The 19,682-nt window shown below is 46.6% G+C and overlaps 1 long non-coding RNA gene across 1 annotated transcript; it reads right to left on the bottom strand.

Moving 5' to 3' along the window:
- Nucleotides 1-8,256: 8,256 nt before the first annotated feature.
- LOC106731461 (uncharacterized) lies at nucleotides 8,257-19,263 on the bottom strand. Its single transcript, XR_012907021.1, has 4 exons — nucleotides 19,126-19,263; nucleotides 15,228-15,447; nucleotides 11,932-12,067; nucleotides 8,257-9,174 (listed from the first exon to the last, which is right to left on the bottom strand). It is a non-coding gene; the product is annotated as an uncharacterized LOC106731461 (long non-coding RNA).
- Between the last annotated feature and the right edge of the window lie 419 nt (nucleotides 19,264-19,682).

Consider the following 19,682-nt stretch of genomic DNA (forward strand, 5'->3'; position numbering starts at 1 on the left):
TCTATTTGCTGGCCAGTACACACTGCACTCCTATTATGACTCATATCATGCACTCATATTATGACATCACTGACATACGTACACTGACATACATACAGAACTGCTGAGTGCATAAAGGTCTCACTTTGAATTAATTTATCTCTCCTAATTAGTGGGCTATATAACATATATTCCATGAACAGTTTACTTTCAGCTCTAATTTTCAAGCAAACTTATGGTAGTTTATGAAATGATTGGGAAGGGCTATTGAAATTGTTTCTCACTAAAGCATACGTTTTAGCTTCTGACACCAAGCTTTTTATGATGGTCATGATCATCAGTAACAATTTTTTAAAAATTATTTAAAGGCATCTAAGAAAGAGCTCTTTTTTATCGCAATCAGGAATATATCCCAAGGCACCCAAAATACTGAGTGAATTGTTTCTTAATAAAACGAGATGCTAGCCATGGAGTTAAACAAAGAGTCTACTTGGCTCAATGGGTTGAATTGCAGGAAAACAATCTAAAGCCATTGTCAGCCGACGGTCAGGGCAGTGTGTGTGTGTGTATGTTTCCGAGAAAAGGTTTAACGTCCGTGTCTTTACTGCTAGGACCGGGGTCCCATCACAGAGGGTGGCCAGCAGGCCAACAGACGCCCCGTTATATAGGAAGAGCTTATTACACCTTAGATTTTAGCTGCTAGAACACAAGGGTTCCTTCGCAGAGGGCAGCCTAGGAAAGGCTGAAAAGGTGCCCCAACGGATCTTGTCACCTGGGAGTGACACAGATCCAAACGCCCAAGCTCTCCCTATGTCTGTCCCTTTATGACCGGCTGAAGTTCTTTTAAATTGTGCCTGGTTCTATTACAGCAACTGAAGGAGTCAGGTTAAAACTTAAACAGTTACAGGTTTATGGAGGAAGCTTATAAATCATATGGTTGCAATGGCTATTGTTCTATTTCTTAACTACTAGCAAAATATAGATCTTAAAACGGTTACAAAGAAGATAAAGATAGAAAAATAGAAATAATGGTACCAAGTAACAGCTTACTCTTTCTATGTGTACACTTAAGACACAGGACCACATCCAGGTACAATTTTTACCCCCTTCTGTGCCTCTCGACTCCAGCGTGTCAGGCCAGAGCCGGTCCCTCAATTCCTAGGAAAGACGAAAATACGAGGTGGGCGTCCCCATAGAACCTCGGGAGGTCAAACACCTAACCCGACCAGCAGGTAGAGGGTAGAATGACACTCAAAGTGAGTGTGTGCTGGGCCCATCTTATATACCCATTGGGTCACGTATTTTCTCTCTCTTATCTGTCATGCCAAATGGGGCTGGTCTGTCTTTTGTGAGACCAGTTCTTACAAGGGAGTTGTGAACTTAATTTACACTTGTAAGAGAGAATTGAGATGATTAAATTGGAAGTACGGGACATTCTTTTCTCAGTGGGAAATTCCTCTCCCAGGGACTGTGTGTGTTCGAATCAACATAGGTGCCAGCCTGACACTTCTTGCAGCCTCGAGCTTAGCTTATTGACTTAATCGCTCTCTCTCCACATATCTGTGTTTTCAGCTTCTCAGGATCAGATGAGCCAGCATAGACTATGCTGATTTTATTGCTCCTTCTCTGTCCTGTATGCCTCAGGAACCTCAGAGAGGCAAATAAGATGGATGTGATGGGGGGGGGGGGGGGGAAGGGGGTGTCTGTCTGGCTACAGCCATATAATATATCTTTTTAAATGAACAGGTTGTAATAAGCTCATAAGAGGAATTACCTTTGCCAAAGCCATGAAGAAAATATTATATTATAATCATACAGTCATTACAAACAAATCTTTATTTACTCCCTTACCTCACCAAAAGCTCACGTAGTGCCCAGAAGAGTAAAATATCATCAAAGCATGACCCCATAAAAGGTGTCCCTTATGCAGGAAGGCAAAGCCAGATGATCTGAACCTATGGCATAATGTTCAGGCATAAATTGGAAACCTTATTCCTAAATATGGCTTATTCCTAAGTAAGCGGCACCTATTTGGTGGAATGCCCACCGATTTCAGAGGGAACTTGAAATAAACTGTAGGATTTGGCCTTAGATTCGCTATCGTTATTGCTTAAGTCTATTTTTGCAAGTGAGTGTTCTTGGTAAAATGTATTGGATTAAGTATCAGAGGGGTAGCCATGTTAGTCTGAATCTGCAAAAGCAGCGAGGAGTCCTGTGGCACCTTATAGACTAACTGAAGTGTAGGAGCATATGCTTTCGTGGGCAAAGACCCACTTCGTCAGATGTATGTAGTGGAAATTTCCAGAGGCAGGTATAAATATGCAGGCCAGGATCAGGCTGGAGATGACGAGGTGGATCCAATCAGGGAGGATGAGGCCCACTTCTAGTAGCTGATCTGGAGGTGTGAATTCCAAGAGCGCAGAAGCTGCTTTTGTAGTTAGCGAGCCATTCACAGTCTTTGTTTAATCCAGAGTTGATTGTGTCAAACTTGAAGATGAATTGTAGCTCAGCAGTTTCTCTTTGAAGTCTGGTCCTGAAGTTTTTTTGCTGCAGGATGGCTACCTTTAGATCTGCAATTGTGTGTCCAGGAAGACTGAAGTGTTCCCCTACAGGTTTTTGTATGTTGCCATTTGTATGTTGCCAAGCTTATGCTCCTACGTAAAATTGTCCATATCACAAAAACTACCCTGTGCTAATACTAATTTACATCATAGTTAGCAGTTTCAGCAAAGGTCAGTAACTAAATTCAGAGGAAGAACAAATTCAGTGTTGACCCTCATTGAGGTCATTGTATGTCAAAACTGAGGCATACTGTGGTAAACTCAGCCCTTAAATCTCTTCCTACGGTTCCCACTGATGTTAGAGGGAGCCAAAAGCCCACATCTGAATGCAGAACTTGAATTGCTGGAATGGTACTGTGTGGAAGCTTATTTTAGTTCTGCCTAGGCCACGTGTTACTAAACTGGGGACTTTAGTTTCCAGGATTATTAATCCAATACAAAAGCGGCGAGGAGTCCTGTGGCATCTTATAGACTAACTGAAGTGTAGGAGCATAGCCTTATCCTCCCTGATTGGATCCATCTCGTCATCTCTACCCTGATTCTGGCCTGCATATTTATACCTGCCTCTGGAAATTTCCACTACATGCATCTGAGGAAGTGTGTCTTTGCCCACGAAAGCTTATGCTCCAACACTTCAGTTAGTCTATAAGGGTATGTCTACACTACCCCGCTAGTGCGAACTAGCGGGGTAATGTATGCATACCGAACGTGCAAATGAAGCCCGGGATTTGAATTTCCCGGGCTTTATTTGCATAAGCCGGCCGGCGCCATTTTTAAATGCCGGCTTGTTCGAACCCCGTGCCGCGCGGCTACACGCGGCATGGGCTAGACAGTTCGGACTAGCAAGCCATTCCGAACTATCTGTACGCCTCGTGGAACTATCTGTACGCCTCGTGGAACGAGGTGTACAGATAGTTCGGAATGGCTTGCTAGTCCGAACTATCTAGCCCGTGCCGCGTGTAGCCGCGCGGCACGGGGTTCGAACAAGCCGGCATTTAAAAATGGCGCCGGCCGGCTTATGCAAATAAAGCCCGGGAAATTCAAATCCCGGGCTTCATTTGCACGTTCGGTATGCATACATTACCCCGCTAGTACGCACTAGCGGGGTAGTGTAGACATACCCTAAGGTACCACAGGACTCCTCGCCGCTTTTTCATCTTTTGCAATATTTTTAAAAATTTTGACAGAGTTGTGGACTGTGGACTATAATTCTGCATTTATATAGCAGCCTATTGTGCACATATGAAATTAACAGCATAAGAAAAGGTAATATCTTCATTATCAGAATTAGAGGCAAACTGGAGCAAAACATTGATATTTTTTAATTACCAGTAATTCAGTTCTTTGCTTGTTCTGCCATCATGTGGCCAATAGAAAAATATGATGAGATCTTTGCCTTTTGAATTCAGCTATAGCTTAGCTCCTGAAATATATAAGATGTGTATGTTGCATCTTTTAATAACCAATGATTTTTGAAGGGTTTTTTTTGCTTTCTTGTGTAAAACTATGTAACATTTTTCCAGAACACAAAGGAAACTTTTCAAAATGTGTAGAAATATAAACTTAGAACCACAACAGACTGTTTCATGTCAGATCCGCAGCTTGTGCAAATAGTCATTTTTCCATCCAGTCTGTGGAGCTATGTTAATATACTTCCACTTGGGTTCTGGCCTTCTGTATTTCAGCACATGAAATGGAAAGTCTATGTTGATTTTTCATGTTCCGGTGTTCTTAAACACATCTTGTAAATCTCTCATTGTTTGTGTTACTAACCTGTAACTGACATGCACTATAGAAATAGCTAGCTGGTTGCCAGCTGATTGCAAAATTCTACATAATATTAGGTAAGAGGATATAGGGGAAAGAATAGCTTTTGCAAATAGTGACTGCAGCTGTCAGACTTCCTAAGTAACTTTTGTTGTAACTAGATACCTTGAGGCTCTCACTCTGGCTCCAATTAAAATCCCACGGAAATGTAGCCCTGTAATAACGGCTTCAAATAACGTAAGTGGAAACATTTAAGCAACGTCTGACCTGTGAGATACTTTGTACAGTAACTCTCACCAATAGGTCAACAACACACCCTTGCTCCAAAGAAGAGGGTGAGGTGGAAAAAACCCAGGTTACTTACAACACCAAACCAAACAAAGCCCTCAAACAAACAGAAAGTCTGCTTAAAGGTTACAAAAGACCAGGAGTATCTCTCCTGCCAATACAATCCTAGAACCAGTGCTTTGACGACTGCTACAAGAGCAGTAGAGAAATTATATGTAAATGGAAGGCTGCACTCACTCCACACTTCCCTCCAGACTGCTTCCATTACTGCCCTTGCTTGCTCCCTTCCTACTCCATACCATTTTCTCAGCTCCTCCTTTATACTGGTGAGTAAAACCTTGAAAGAAGCCCCCCTGATTTCAGGAAGGAGGACTGCATTTCCTTGTTTCACAGATGGCCGTCTAAACAATCAGGTCAAACCATTGTGTTTGCAGGTCAAATCCAATGCAAATGCTCCCTTTCTTCCTAATCCAGAACAGATGTTGACTTTGAAATCCAGCTACAACCCACTCAATGCCAGCCACAAGATATACTGAACATCCAGCAACTGCCGGGGCATTCTGGCTTTATGCTCTAATGTTCCATTCAAGTGACTGGGTCCTGCGGCAGAAAATTGGTGCCAAACCCCACATGAATTCCAGATGCAGCAAAAGCTCCTTGAGAGAGCACACCACATGCAGCTACCTCATCACCGCTCCCCCCAGTGGTTCCACATCACAGAGGGGGAAAACTGGTACATTCTTGACACGGTCATCTTATCCACCACTAGGGTTGCCAGGTGTCTGGTTTTCACTCAGACAGTCCGTTTTTTGCCTCCTCTGTCTAAAAAAATGCCCCCAGAAAATGCCAGACATGTAAAAGGTATTTTCTGTTTCTCAGATGGAAAGCCAGTAGGGACATTCTTCCCCTGCCGCATCTTGCAGGGGCGGAGAGAGTGGAGGGATTTAAAGGCACAGTGACTTTTTTTTTTTTTGCTCGACCAATTTTTATCTGCCATGTTCGGTATTTTTTTTTTAAGTTTCTGTCAACCCCATCCAACAAGCCCTAGTGGCTTAGGGCAGAAGAGCAAACTATGACACAAGGGGGAACACCTATCCCTCCTCCCCTTTCCACATGACAGAAGGGTGGGCTTGCATGAAGAATGGAAAGGAAATGTGCTCTGTGGATAAGATCCTCAACTGGCATAGGTGTGGAAACTGGGGGGTGGGGGGGCAGGGAGTGTGCGGCACCCCCAAGTTTTACACAGAAGCCTGGCTGACAGCCTGCACCATGGTCCCAGCTTCTGGCCCCAGCCTCAGCTTCCTTTCCTGTGAATGGGTCCCCCGCCCCCAGAGACATGGCCTATTCCCATTACCAGCTCTTGGGGGCACAGGTAATGGGGCTGGCTTTGCAGATGATACCAAACTGGGTGGGGTTGCAACTTCTTTGGAGGATAGGGACATAATTCAAAATGACCTTAGCAAGTTAGAGAAATGGTCAGAGGTAAACAGGATGAGGTTTAATAAAGAGAAATGCAAAGTGCTCCACTTGGGAAGGAACAATCAGTTCCATACATACAAGATGGGAAGCGACTGTCTAGGAAGGAGCATGGCGGAAAGGGATCTAGGGGTCATAGTGGACCACAAGTTGAATATGAGTCAACACTGTGATGCTGTTGCAAAAAAAGCAAATATGATTCTAGGTTGTATCAACAGGTGTGTTGTAAGCAAAACTCGTGAAGTCATTCTGCCGCTCTACTCTGCACTAGTTAGGCCTCAGCTGGAGTACTGTGTCCAGTTCTGGGCACCACATTTCAAGAAAGATGTGGAGAAATTGGAAAGGGTGCAGAGAAGAGCGACAAGAATGATTAAAGGTTTAGAGAACATGACCTATGAAGCCTGGCTTCATGAACTGGGCTTGTTTAGTTTGGAAAAAAGAAGATTAAGGGGGGACATGATAGCGGTTTTCAAATATCTAAAAGGGTGTCACAAGGAGGAAGGCGAAAATTTGTTCCTCTTGGTTTCTGAGGACAGGACAAGGAGTAATGGGCTTAAAGTGCAGCAGGGGAGGTTTAGATTGGACATTAGGAAAAAATTCCTAACTGTCAGGGTGGTCAAATATTGGAATAAATTGCCAAGGGAGGTGGTGGAATCTCCCTCTCTGGAGATATTTAAGAACAGGTTAGATAGACATCTGTCAGGGATGGTGTAGACGGAGCTTGATCCTGCCTTGAGGGCGGGGGGCTGGACTCGACCTCTCGAGGTCCCTTCCAGTCCTATTATTCTATGATTCTATGATTCTATGATTATTAAAAATGTTCCAGCACCCCTATCAGCTGGTGTGAATCAGCAACCTTTGGCGTGGGGTTCCAGGATTCTAGGATGAGAGGTAGGGGGAGCTTGGTGTGCCTTGGAGTTAGAGGGTTTGTGAGGCTTGGAACTCTGTATTTCAGAGAGCCCAGAGGTAATGGGATAGGCTGAGACAAGGAAGGGGTTCAGGGCCTGAAACGGGGAAAAAGGCCTTCAAACAATGGGTGCTACAAGCTGAATGTGGAGAGAAGAATTGCTCCTGATCCTTCCCTCCCCCAAACACACATGATCAGCGAATCCCCATCCCTCAGATTTCAGCCCTGGAGTGCTGAACAATTGCAGGGCTGTGTCTACACTGGCATGAATTTCTGGAAATGCTTAAAACAGAATACTATTCCGTTTTCAGTTTTTCCGGAAAAGGAGCGTCTACATTGGCAGGCTGCTTTTCCGGAAAAGCGTCTGTGGCCAATGTAAATGTGCTTTTCCGGAAAAGAGCCCTGATCGCCATTTTCACGATCGGGGCTTTTTTCTGGAAAAGACTACTGGGCTGTCTACACTGGCCCTTTTCCGGAACAGTGTTCCGGAATAAGGACTTATGCCCGAGTGGGAGCAGAATAGTTTTTCCGGAATAGCGGCTGATTTTGTACAGTAGAGCATTGTTGCTTTTCCGGAAATTCAAGGGCCAGTGTAGACAGCTCGCAGCTTATTCCGGAAAAGCGGCTGATTTTCTGGAATAAGTGGCCCAGTGTAGACACAGCCCCAGCAGACTAAGAATTACCTGCAAACGGGAAATGGGGGGCACAATTTGCTAACAGTACAATGGCTAGCCACCGACCCAAGGTGGCTAATCAAAGAGCTAGCAGACGTTTAGGGGGAGGCTTTCAAAGGCATAAAGGGTAGCAGTTAGATGCCCAACTTATTTGGAGGTGTTGCCTTGGGCCCTGAAGATCAGCCCTTCATTTCTAGCACTTGGACTTCCCCTTAATTATATCCTTAACACTAGAGGGGCCAACGGACTTGTCTGGCCCCTGGGCAAGGTTTGGGGGGGGGATGGTGACTCTGTGCTCCCTGAAGGGGAGGGGCCTCAGGTGGAAGGAGAAATAGCAGGCAGCCCTCAGTGCTGCCCAGAGCAAGCTGACCCCCTGGGCTGTGGGCCAGAAGGATTTAAAGGGCCCACGGTGCCAACCACTGCTACTTGGCCTGGTGCTTTTTAATTGCCAGACCCTAGGGCAACTGCCCCCCTTTCAATCTCCACCCTGTAAGTGGGCCCAAAGGCAGTTAAATCCCATCTCGTGGGCAAGTCCCTCCTGAAAAATATTTGACAGCAGGTAATTTGGGGATTGTGAGGATGAAGGTCCACAGACCAGCAAATGGAACATTCACAGGTTTATCCATGTCATTAAGAAAACCGTCTCTCATCCAGTGACTTTATTCTTCTCGAAAGACTTTAAACAGTTACACCGGATCAGTCTCTTTTTAAACTTCTTACACCAGTCCACTATTTGAAGTGCTCTTTGAAACTGACATCAGATAGTTAGTTTGTACATCCCCTCTGTTCACTGTAGAAAGAGTTTGATTCATTAGGTCCTGTAATCCTTACTATGATTGGGGAAAGATTGAAAATAAGTTGGCTTCCGAAGGAGATCTCTGTATTTTAAAGATGGAAGATGATGGTAGGCAACTCATTGTGTGGCCTTCCATTCACACATAACTCAGAAAATACTCAGTTGTGTACTTCTTTTTTCCTATTTACATTTTCCATGAAAATAGACATAGTGCAGCCGAGTGATACACATGGAATATCATTAACGTCTGGTTAAAGATAGATCATCTGTCACATTCCTGCAAATGGGACAAAAATGGTGCTCCCAGAATCGTCGCTTTCTTCTCCATCTTCATATTTATATTCTGGGTTGCCCAGGGATGCTCTGGAGGAACTCCTGGAAGACCCATAAAGGAGATCATGTTGTTCCATTGAATAAAGACTGCCTGACTTTGAGAGAGTAGAGAGAAAACTTTCTGGCGTATGGCTCCTCGGGGCTGAGAGAAGAGCGCCAGGGTCGGTGTATGCAAAACTGACAGCAGATTCGTTGGAGGCGGGTGGTGGTAGCTGCACATCACTGGGAGGCTGTTTATAAATCATCGATGTTCGTACAATGGAGGCTCCTTGGGAGCTCCTATCTTGGGCGGCAGCTAGTTGCATCACCTGGGAAGGAGACAGGACGATCCTCGTTTCAACATGATGCAAGTGAGACTTGATGGCAACAGACTTGACTTCTTTCTGCAAAGTCCTGAAAAAAGAGTGACCTATTTGATACTGAATTTCTAGCTGGAAACACCCGCTTCCTAAAGCTCAAGAGGCCACGTCATGCGGGAGTCAAACAGGAGGTGCCATCTCAGCCTACCCACAACAGTTTATCTTTATTTATTAGGGGAGCTGCATAAGGAACTGGGAGAATGCAGGAAGGGGGTGAGCCAAGAAGGACTGAGGCTCTAAGCCTTGAGAAAATTAAGAGCTCACACATTTTCCCTCACTACGCAAGCACCCAGGCCTGCCGACAAGGCGGGGACAAAGGGAGCAAGGAGGGGGGCAAAGGGAACAATTGTCCCAGGGCCTGGCGATTCTAAAGAGCCCAGGGTCTCCAGCTGCCACGGCGATAGTGGCCAGAGCTTTGGGCCTTTTAAATCACCGCCAGAGCCTGAGGCGGAGGAGGGCGTGTGGAGGCTCTGACGGACAGGCGGGGGGAGCCTAGTCCCAGGCTTCTGCTCGAGGCCCCACCCCTTCTGGGAGCCCAGAGCTGTCTCCCCCACCTGGCCCAGGGGCCTAGCAAGTCTGTCAGCTCCCCCTGCATGCACCATTTGGGCTCCGACACAGTGCCGTAAGATGGCATTCTGGCCCTCCAGACAGTCCCCAGAGAGTGGCCAGGAGAGTGGCTCCTGCTCTTTTCTCCTGTTCCAGTCTCCACTTCCCAGGCTTCTCACCCCGGTGGTCCCTTTTCCCCACCAATCACAGTCTCCCCTATTATCTAACTTCTCATCCAGTCCCAGTTTCCTTGCCAGCCAGCACCAGTTCCCTATCCGTCTGCCCCAAACACCTCTCACTGCTAGTCGCAGTCTCCCTCACTGCTCCTCATCTGACAGGTCTCTCTTGCCCTCTCATGAGGTCCCAGTCCAATTCTCCCTCCTCAGGCTCTTTAGCCAGTCTCAGTCTCTTCCCACTCCCTCTCTAGCTTCTCGCTCCAGGCTCTCCCATCCACAGCTCCTTGTCCAGCCAGGGCCAGTCTACCAGTCCTCCAGCTCCTCTTCTGCTCTCAGTCAGGCCCACGGACAGGTGGGGGTGGAGGAGGTAGCTGCCCTGGCACCTGGCGTTTCAAAGGGGCCCAGCGCTCCTGGCTGCTGCCCCAGCTACTATGGCAGTGGTAGCAGCCAGAGCCCTGTGTCCCTTTGAATTGCTGTGGAAATATCCACTCTGCATGGCTCTGAGGGTTGGTGGGAGGGCCCAGCACCAAGCTCCAGGTGGTGCTATGACGGCCCTGGGCCCTGCCCCTTCCAGCTGAAGCTCTCCCTTCTGGGGTGTGGAGCCAGGGCCTCCCCAGCTTGCCCCTGGGCCCGTGGTGGCTGTCGGCCCCACTGCTATCTGTAATCCCCCACAGCCAACGGCAAGCAGTCCTCTCTCACTTTCCTCCCACTCCCATTGCCAGTCCTCTCCCCCAGTCCCGTCCCCGACTCCTTGTCCCAATCGACTCCTTTCCCTTCCTCTCTGGACTCCGCCAGCTTTCGTCTCTGCTGCCCAGCCCTGTCCCAGCCCTCAGTAGCCATAAGAAGAGTCTGCCTTTGCCCCGGGTAGTCCTGAGGGACCATGTCCAGTTGCTCTGTAGGGATGGCACAGCCTTGTCAACACGAGGCTTGAGTATGCTCGAGAGAGACAATCTCCCGAGATGTAACTGCTCAAGTCAAGACTCTCTAAAGAGCCTGTGCCATCTGCAGTTTTTCAAAGCCTTATAACTGGGCCATACTTGGGCAGATTTTCATGGGGACACAAAAGGCATGTCCCTGCCAAAAAAGCCTCCCCTCCTCGCCAAATCTCTGTTTCAACACATGGGGACGATGGAACTATTAAAAAAAAGCTCATCTTTTTTAAATGCATGGGCAAAACTTCTTTTTAACAAGCTCCTCCCTCGGAGAAGGCTGCATTCTTCCCAAAACATCTAGCCTAAGGTAGACACCCATCATGTAAAACTTCAGCCTGAATGGTTAAAGTCTGACAAAGATATAAGCAACTGAAAGCAGGGACTTATAATGGAAAGTGTCATTCGACCTTAATAATAAGCAGTGCTCCTAGCTTTTCCTATAATTTAATACACTCCCCCCACCCCCACCACACACACACACACACACACACACACACACACACACACCCACCCCTTATCTGGAACTAACAAGCAGAGCATCCACATTACCAAGCCCATTATTTCAAAATAACAGGCTGATTATTTCAAAACAATTACTCCTGCTTTCAAAGAGGAATAACGCTTACTTCAAAATAGTTATTTCAAAATAGAGTTAGTGTGGACGCTCTACTGCTGCTATTTTGAAATCACTACTCCCCAAAGTCATTCAACGTAATTACTCCCCAGTGCTTCCTGGGCTTTTACATCGAGGTAACGTGTCCACATGAAGGGAGCCTGCCTTATTTCGAGGCTTCCCCGTCATGTGGAAATTCTATTTCGAAATAGTTATTTTAGGAGTTATTTCAAAATAATTTCCTAGTGTAGACATGCCCATACAGATTGGCTCATTGACTCCTTTGAGCACTGTGAAGTCATAACATAATGTACGTTAAAAGTTTTCTCAGAGACAGGGCTAGGGCATCAGTGAGAATTGGAAGCACCAGATAAAGAAACCCCTAATTACTGTAATTACATCAAATGCTGTAAGCAGATCCATGAGCAGGGTCAGTCTCAACCTGCCCCAAGGACCCAGGTTCCTAATACACAAAGCATGTACCACGCAGTGGAACGGAGGTTATAGAATGTTGTAAAACTTACGTGTTGTCCCTTGTCATCAGTTTGTAGTGAAGGAAACTGCAGCCCAGAATGAGGAGGAGGGAGATTATCAAGAAAATACTCATTGCAGCAATTACTAGGTCTTGCTTAAGCTTCTGACTCTCCTGGGACTCTTTGCCTATAACATGTTTATAAAAGCGTTAGCTAAAACAACATAAATGTATAGTTGTATGTAGTTGCATGCCATGCTGTGGCCTACCTGACTGTATGGGAACAAATCCAGTGCCATGGACTTCAATAGCTGCGCCAGAATTACTCATAGACTCATAGAACACTTGAACTGGAAGAGACCTCTAGAGGTCATTAAGTCCAGGCCCCTGCCCTCACGGCAGGACCAAGCACCATCTAACTATACCATCCCCAATAGATGTCTGTCTAACCTGCTCTTAAATATCTCCGGTGTTGGAGATTCCACAACTTCCCTGGGGAATTTACTCCTGTGCTTAATCAACCTGATAGTTAGGAAGTTTTTCCTAATGTCCAATCTCAAGCATTAGGAGCCAAAGAGTCACTTAGGCAACAAATGGCTTCTTGCACCATGACCAAAGAGAATGTTCATAATGAAATGATCACCTGAGTCACTGTCTATAGACCCCTTTCCTCTCTAGACCCTGCCCTCTCAGTTGTGGGTCTCTTCTCTTTCCAACCTCCTCTCCTAATGGGGGAGACACAGAGTTTCACCTCTCTGCCTATCACTTTCCTGGAGGTGGAATGCTCCTTCCTGGTCATGGAAACACATTCTTTTTCCTCCCTCCATCATCTTACCCTATGCGCTGAGGCTGGGAGTATGGAGGAATCTGTAGAGTTCTTTTCCCTTCCACTACCTCACAGCTGCTACATTTCCCACTATATACTGCACTGCTCACCACACTGCCTGCCAATCATAGCGCTTGGTATCTATGGGGCTCTCTCTGTCATCACAGCAGAGCAAATCAAGCACTAATTAGATGCACAAATTCTACACCGCAACCTGCAGAGCATTGGAGAGGCTCCTGCAAAGCCCTGAAGAGGTGCTGGATGAGGATTGCCCCAAACACTGGATGACTGGCAGATATAACTGTCTGTTTAGAGGGCAAAGCTAATCAGAGCGGTTGGAACCTGGGAATCGGTGTCTGCAGGTCTAGATTTTTACTATGCCCTTTCTTCATTGTATGTTGCAGCTATTCTCTTTTATGGATGCTGAACACTAGAGCTCAGCACAAAATGTATTTTTCTTGATTTTTAGGGGAATTAAAAAATGGAAATATTTTGAGTTGGAAGTGTGGCTCTGATGACTCCTGGGAGTTGTAGTACTGGTGCCGCAGCCTCCACTTCTCCTCTATAGGCCAACCTGAATAGGTGACATCTGCTGTAATACAACCATGGTCTCCCCTTTTGCAGAGAGGAGTCCCTGGCCAGGAGGCATCAGCGATGTCATCTGACTGGGCTGCCCAGTTCACAGAAGAGAATGGAGCCATGAGGCAGGTGAACTACAACTCCCAGAAGACACTGCAGCAGCAATTCCAAATTGAGGCAGGGCTGGCCAGAATCAATCTGGAGTGGGAGTTCTTTTGTTGTTGTTTAGCGGACAAATTTTATGTCAAAAACACTTGAGAGAAATTTTTCAGCCAGCCCTATGAAACCATTTAAACCCATTATTGGTGCCCATCAAGGACACACGGTCTCAGTCTCCCCAAACATCCATAGGCCCCACAAGGAATTGATGAAGCTTTGGGTCTTATAGACATGACAGTTTTTTCTGGTCTAACCTTTACCTTCTGAACTTATTCTGAGTTTTTACAAGACCCGAGGTAAGATTCAGGGTCGCCTCTACATTTAGGAAGCCATGAAATAATCTATGCCAAAGACAGCAGCTAAATGAAGCGCAGGACAGACAGTGCCAGCATGGGCGGTGGGTATACTAGGTGGAGGAAGGACCACCTGGACTCCACCCCCAGAACACCTGCTGGAGGTGTACCGGAGGCGGAGTGTTGCTGATCCTGGGCATCTATCCTCCCAATGCTCTGGGGTGGGGGAGGCTGGGGCCTGACACTGTCCACCCTCCCCATGCTTCAGGGCCCTGTGCCATCCCACCTCCCCATGGTGCTGGAGGAGAGGGGCCAGCTTGGCTCCCGTGGAAAGCAGGGCCTGGGCAGAAGGGGTGGGGCGGGGGATAAGGTGGGGGACTTGCCTCCCCCAGTCCTACTTTCACCTACCAGCCGTGAGTGACAGATATAAAACACTGAGGCTATGTCTACACTTCCCCCTCTTGCGCAAAAAAAAATGCAAATGAGGAGAAGCTTGTAATATTGCCGCACCTCATTTGCATAATTAACAAGTCTCCATTTTTGCCCAAGAGGCTTTTGCACAAAATCCCCCTCTTGCACAAGAGCCGTTCTTCCTGAAAAAAAGAGGAAGAACAGCTCTTGTGCAAAAGCCTCTTGCGGAAAAACAGAGCCTCATTAATTATGCAAACGAGGTGTGGCAATATTCCAAGCTTCTTCTCATTTGCATTTTTTTTGCGCAAGAGGGGGCAGTGTAGACATAGCCTGAGATAATCACAAATGTATGAGACTCCTCGGAGCCAGGGCCGACTCACAACATTTTGGCACCTGAGGCGGGGAGCTCAAATGACGCCCCCAGGCCTCCTCGCTCGGGCCAAAACTTTGAAAGGTCTCAATTCTCTGGGTCCTAGTGGCGCCTTCCCCCCCAGTCTGGCACCTGAGGCGGCCACCTCAGTTTGCCTCATGGCAAGGCCAGCCCTGCTAGGAGCCCAGAGAGAGGACATGAAAAAAGGAAATAGATACAAGGATGAGAAAGCGAGAGGGAGAATAATAAAAGAGGCCAAAAGAGAATAACATTTATAAATCCAGAGAAGTTTTTGTTCTCTGAGGCTGAGTCAAAGTGAAGGAGACCAGTTGAGAACCATGTATCCCTTGTCCTAAACATTTTAAAGACACAATTTTAAACATCAAGTACATGGAAGTCAAATGGCCTGAATTCTCAGAATCTTAGCATACCAACATGGCTCCAGTGGGAAAAATGTACAACATTAGAACCTTCATAATGCTGTCATCTTAGCTTTCCCCCTGCCTGAGTTTAGCCCCCTAATTACCAGTTTTCAAACTGACCTGATGGTTTACTTCCTAGAACATTTTGCGCTATCTTTGTTGTATCATTCCTGACAGGCACATCAAATGTTTCATCTTATAAAAAGAGGTTAGTGAATTCTGCTCTAAAGATGATGCTGTATTATCCAGACTTCACTCCGTGGTTATAAGTGTCATTGAGCATTGTACCTTTCAAAGGAGTTTCTCCTCTGTTGGATGTTCCGCAACAAGAAATTAAGATGGAGAGCAGGAGAAAGATGGTGGAATAAACAGCCATACTTGTTTATCCATGTACTGTGCCCATGCTGATTGTGTACGGCCGCCACCTCTGTGTCACGGTTAGACTCTTATGACATCCATAGCATTCTTTCAGACATTCTGACAGCATAATCTCCTCAGGCAGGCACTCCTTGATATGTGTAAGAGCAAATAATTGGCAATATTAATAAATTAAACATCTCAGAAGCAAAATAAATAAATAAGAACTGCAACACTAGCTTTAACATAAGTATATGGACGTATGTGTGTGTTTGCTGGTTTTCATTTACTTTCTTCTGTCTATAAAAATTCTGTAGTTAGATTCTTTTTACATGTATGTTAATACAGCAGGATAATCATCTGTTTGGGTATGTCTACACTACCACCCTAGTTCGAACTAGGGTGGTTAATGTAGTCATACGAACTTGCAAATGAAGCCCGGGATTTGAATTTCCCGGGCTTCATTTGCATGTTGCCGGGCGCCGCCATTTCAAACTAGGGTGGTAGTATAGACATACCCTTTCTGAGTATTGCTAATTAGTATTCCAACAGCACTTCCTAACTGTCAGAGTGGTTAAACACTGGAATAAATTGCCTAGGAAGGCTGTGGAATCAGCATCACTGGAGATGTTTCAGAGCAGGTTCTATTGACATCTATCAGGAATGATGTAGAAGGTGCTTGGTCCTGTCACGTGAGCAGGGGACTGTACTTCATGACCTCTTGAAGTTCCTTCCTGTTCTGGTATTCTATGATTCTATGACAGTTCCTGTTCTTTACATGTCACAACCTAACCAGCCAACACAGATAGAAGATAGCAGGAAGGAGGTATTTGCCTTTTTTTCAGGTGAGCCAGCTCCTCCTGCATCCTTAACTTTACCCTTGTGAAATGCCTGTTGCACTCAAGGGAAGCCCTATCACTGTATGAACCATTGGCAAAAGCAGGAGGGAGTATTCACATCAGTGAGGCTGCGAAGAAAAAATGATTGATCAGTACTTGTGATAGTCAGAACTCTCCTTATTCCCCTTTCCACAAGACGAGGGCTCTTGGAGGGGTGGGCTGGTGGGAGGTGGGTAGGAACAAATTGGGTTGAGGGGGAGAGGAGGCAAGGGCTCCTAGATAGTTGAGCTGTTTTGTGGGACAGAGGGCTGGTGGGCCTGGCATGGGAGAAGGATGTCAAGGGCTGCCAAGGTGGTTAGAATGGTGATGATGGGGGACTTAGGGGTTCCTGGACAGTTGGGCTTCCGGGCAGAGGAAGGCAGGAGCTCCAGTACGGTTTAAAACCTTATCTTTTAAACAAAGAAACAAAATCGCTGAAACAATCTCTTGCACATTACACTTATTTTTGTTGCATGGGATGGGCTTCAACCACGCACTGGATTTGGCTATAAAAAGCATGAGCTGTCATGAGCAGGATCTGTCAGACTGTCATTTTTCTGGTGCAACTGTGATAGTGAGAGTTGCAAAGAAGCACTGACACAAATTCTGAGGGGCAGCGTCAAATCCTGGGGGGAATTCTGCAGTTTTACTCTTGGCTCCAAATGCAACAATAGCAGAATTCCTCTGGGACTTGTGTGTGTGTGTGTGTGTGTGTGTACACACACGTGTGGGCATGTGCACATGTGCATGAATAACCGAGTGAAAGTGGGAAATGTGGCGGAAATCCACGCATTGGCCACCCATAGCAGTGGTCTCTGAAAGGCGCATTCACAGTCTCTTCCAGGCATTAACAGATGCTAAAAGATAAAACAAACAGCAGATGAAACCCCAAATTAAGAGCTAGATGGGGACAGTGCAATCTGCTGTGAGTCAAGGCCGCATCTAGCTGTGTTGACCCTGGAGCAGAGCAGGGTGTGAATAGTGACTTGGAAAGTCAGAGTTCAGTCCTGGTTACTCCCCTAGCACTAATTCTCATGAGCAATTTTGGGTGGCCTCCGAGTGCAACCACTAACCGTGGCTGGTGGCCATACTGTTCTCTCTGTTAACACTATTCCTCACGTCTAATCTACATTCCTCTTCCGAAAAAGGAATGTAAATGAGCCCGATCGAAAATGCAAATGAAGTGCGGGTTTACAAATCTTGCACTTCATTTGCATAATTGAAGAAAAAATGAGGAGTACGGGTTCTTTCGAAAAAGGCGGGTTTTTTTCCCTGAAAGGTTTTTTTCGAAAAGCCCTTTCCAAAAAGTGCTCTCATGCGATTAGGCAAATGAAGTGCAAGATCTGTAAATCACAGAATCATAGAATACTAGAACTGGAAGGGATCTTGAGAGGTCATTGAGTCCAGTCCCCTGCCCTCATGGCAGGACCAAACACCATCTCTGACAGGTGTCTGTCTAACCCGCTCTTAAATATCTCCAGTGATGGAAATTCCACAACATCCCTAGGAAATTTATTCCAGTGTTTAACCATCCTGACAGCTAGGAAGTTTTTCTTAATGACCAACCTAAACCTCCCTTGCTGCAGTTTAAGCCCATTGCTTCTGTCCTATCACCAGAGGCTAAGGAGAACAATTTTTCCCCCTCCTCCCTGTGACACCCTTTTAGATACCTAAAAGCCACTATCATGTCCCCTCAGTCTTCTCCTTTCCAAACTAAACAAGCCCAGTTCTTTCAGCCTTCCCTCATAGCTCATGTTCTCTAGACCTTTAATCATTCTTGTTGCTCTTCTCTGGACCTTCTTCAATTTCTCTACATCTTTCTTGAAATGTGGTGCCCAGAATTGGACACAATACTCCAATTGAGGCATAATCATCACAGAATCATTAATGCATATTAATGCATCACAGAATCATGTTCCCTTTTCTTATAACAGTGTCACACTATTGACTCATTTAGCTTGTGGTCCACTATGACCCCTAGATTCTTTTCTGCAGTACTCCTTCCTAGACAGTCGCTTCCCATTCTGCATGTGTGAAACTGATTATTCTTTCCTAAGTGGAGTACTTTGCATTTGTCCTTATTAAACTTCATCCTATTTATCTCAGACCATTCCTCCAGTTTGTCCAGTTCATTCTGAATTATGACCCTATCCTCCAAAGCATTTGCCACCCTTTCCAGCATGGTATCTAAGGGTATGTCTACACTACCCCCCTAGTTCGAACTAGGGGAGGTAATGTAGTCATACGGAGTTGCAAATGAAGCCCGGGATTTGAATTTCCTGGGCTTCATTTGCATAAAGCTGGCCGGCGCCATTTTTAAATGCCGGCTAGTTCGGACTGCGTGCCGCGCGGCTACACGCGGCACGAACTAGCTAGTTCGTATTAGGCTTCCTAATCCGAACTAGCTAGTTCGTGCCGCATGTAGCCACGCAGCACGCAGTCCGAACTAGCCGGCATTTAAAAATGGCGCCGGCCGGCTTTATGCAAATGAAGCCCGGGAAATTCAAATCCCGGGCTTCATTTGCAACTCCGTATGACTACATTACCCCCCCTAGTTCGAACTAGGGGGGTAGTGTAGACATACCCCAAGTTGTTGATGAAAATATTGAATAGAACCGGGTCCAGAATAGACCCCTGCAGAACCCTACTTGTTATGCCCTTCCAGCATGATTGCAAACTATTAATAACTACTCTCTGAGAATGGAAATAGAAAATCATTTATAGGTTGATAGTATATGTTCTCCTGCTTTGCTTTACCTATCAATGCTGTTCTTTGCCCTACGCATATTGAGGAAGTAATGCCAAACGTAGTGGGGTTACATGAACCAGCTGCCTGCCGAAGACAGTGCTCAAAAGAGCCATCGGAAGATGAAAACACCTGTGCTGCCATAGGAGAACACAGAGGCACAGAGATTCTGTGCCTTGCAGAAAACATTAACTAATGGAACCACCTGTAGATTCAGGAGTTTGGGTTTCATCTTTGGAACTGCGTCAAAGGTGATCGTTCAACCAATGTGGACTGCTGTGCTTTCCATGCCACCGGACCTCATACTGAGCCCACAACAGATTCCTCGCCACGCAGCTGCCACCCTGTAACATTAAACAAAAAGCAAAAACTTATAGCAACTGTTTAAGAGCGCCGATTCCGGGAAATCGGCTTTTGCAGATCCAGACTAACATGGCTACCCCTCGGATCAGGGCTGGCCCAAGCCCTTTTGGCGCCATGGTGCCATCCCCGGGCACAGGGTGCATGCGCGCGCTGGCCACAGCTGCTGGCGCGCAGCCCGGGGCCCGCCCCCAGGGCGCATGGCGCATGCCCTGCCCAGCCTGGCCTGGCCAGCGCTGCTGGCATGCGCACCGGGCCATGAAGGGCCCCGCAGCCATGGGGAGAAGGGTGCTGCTGGCCGGTGCCATGGAAGCCGGGCACGCTGCTCCTGATGGCATCTGTAAGGGACACCATATGCCCCTTACAGCTGCCATCAGGCGCCCCTCATTGGTTGGCGCCCTG

This window comes from Pelodiscus sinensis, chromosome 13 (assembly GCF_049634645.1).
Source record: "Pelodiscus sinensis isolate JC-2024 chromosome 13, ASM4963464v1, whole genome shotgun sequence".
Lineage (NCBI taxonomy): Eukaryota > Metazoa > Chordata > Testudines > Trionychidae > Pelodiscus > Pelodiscus sinensis.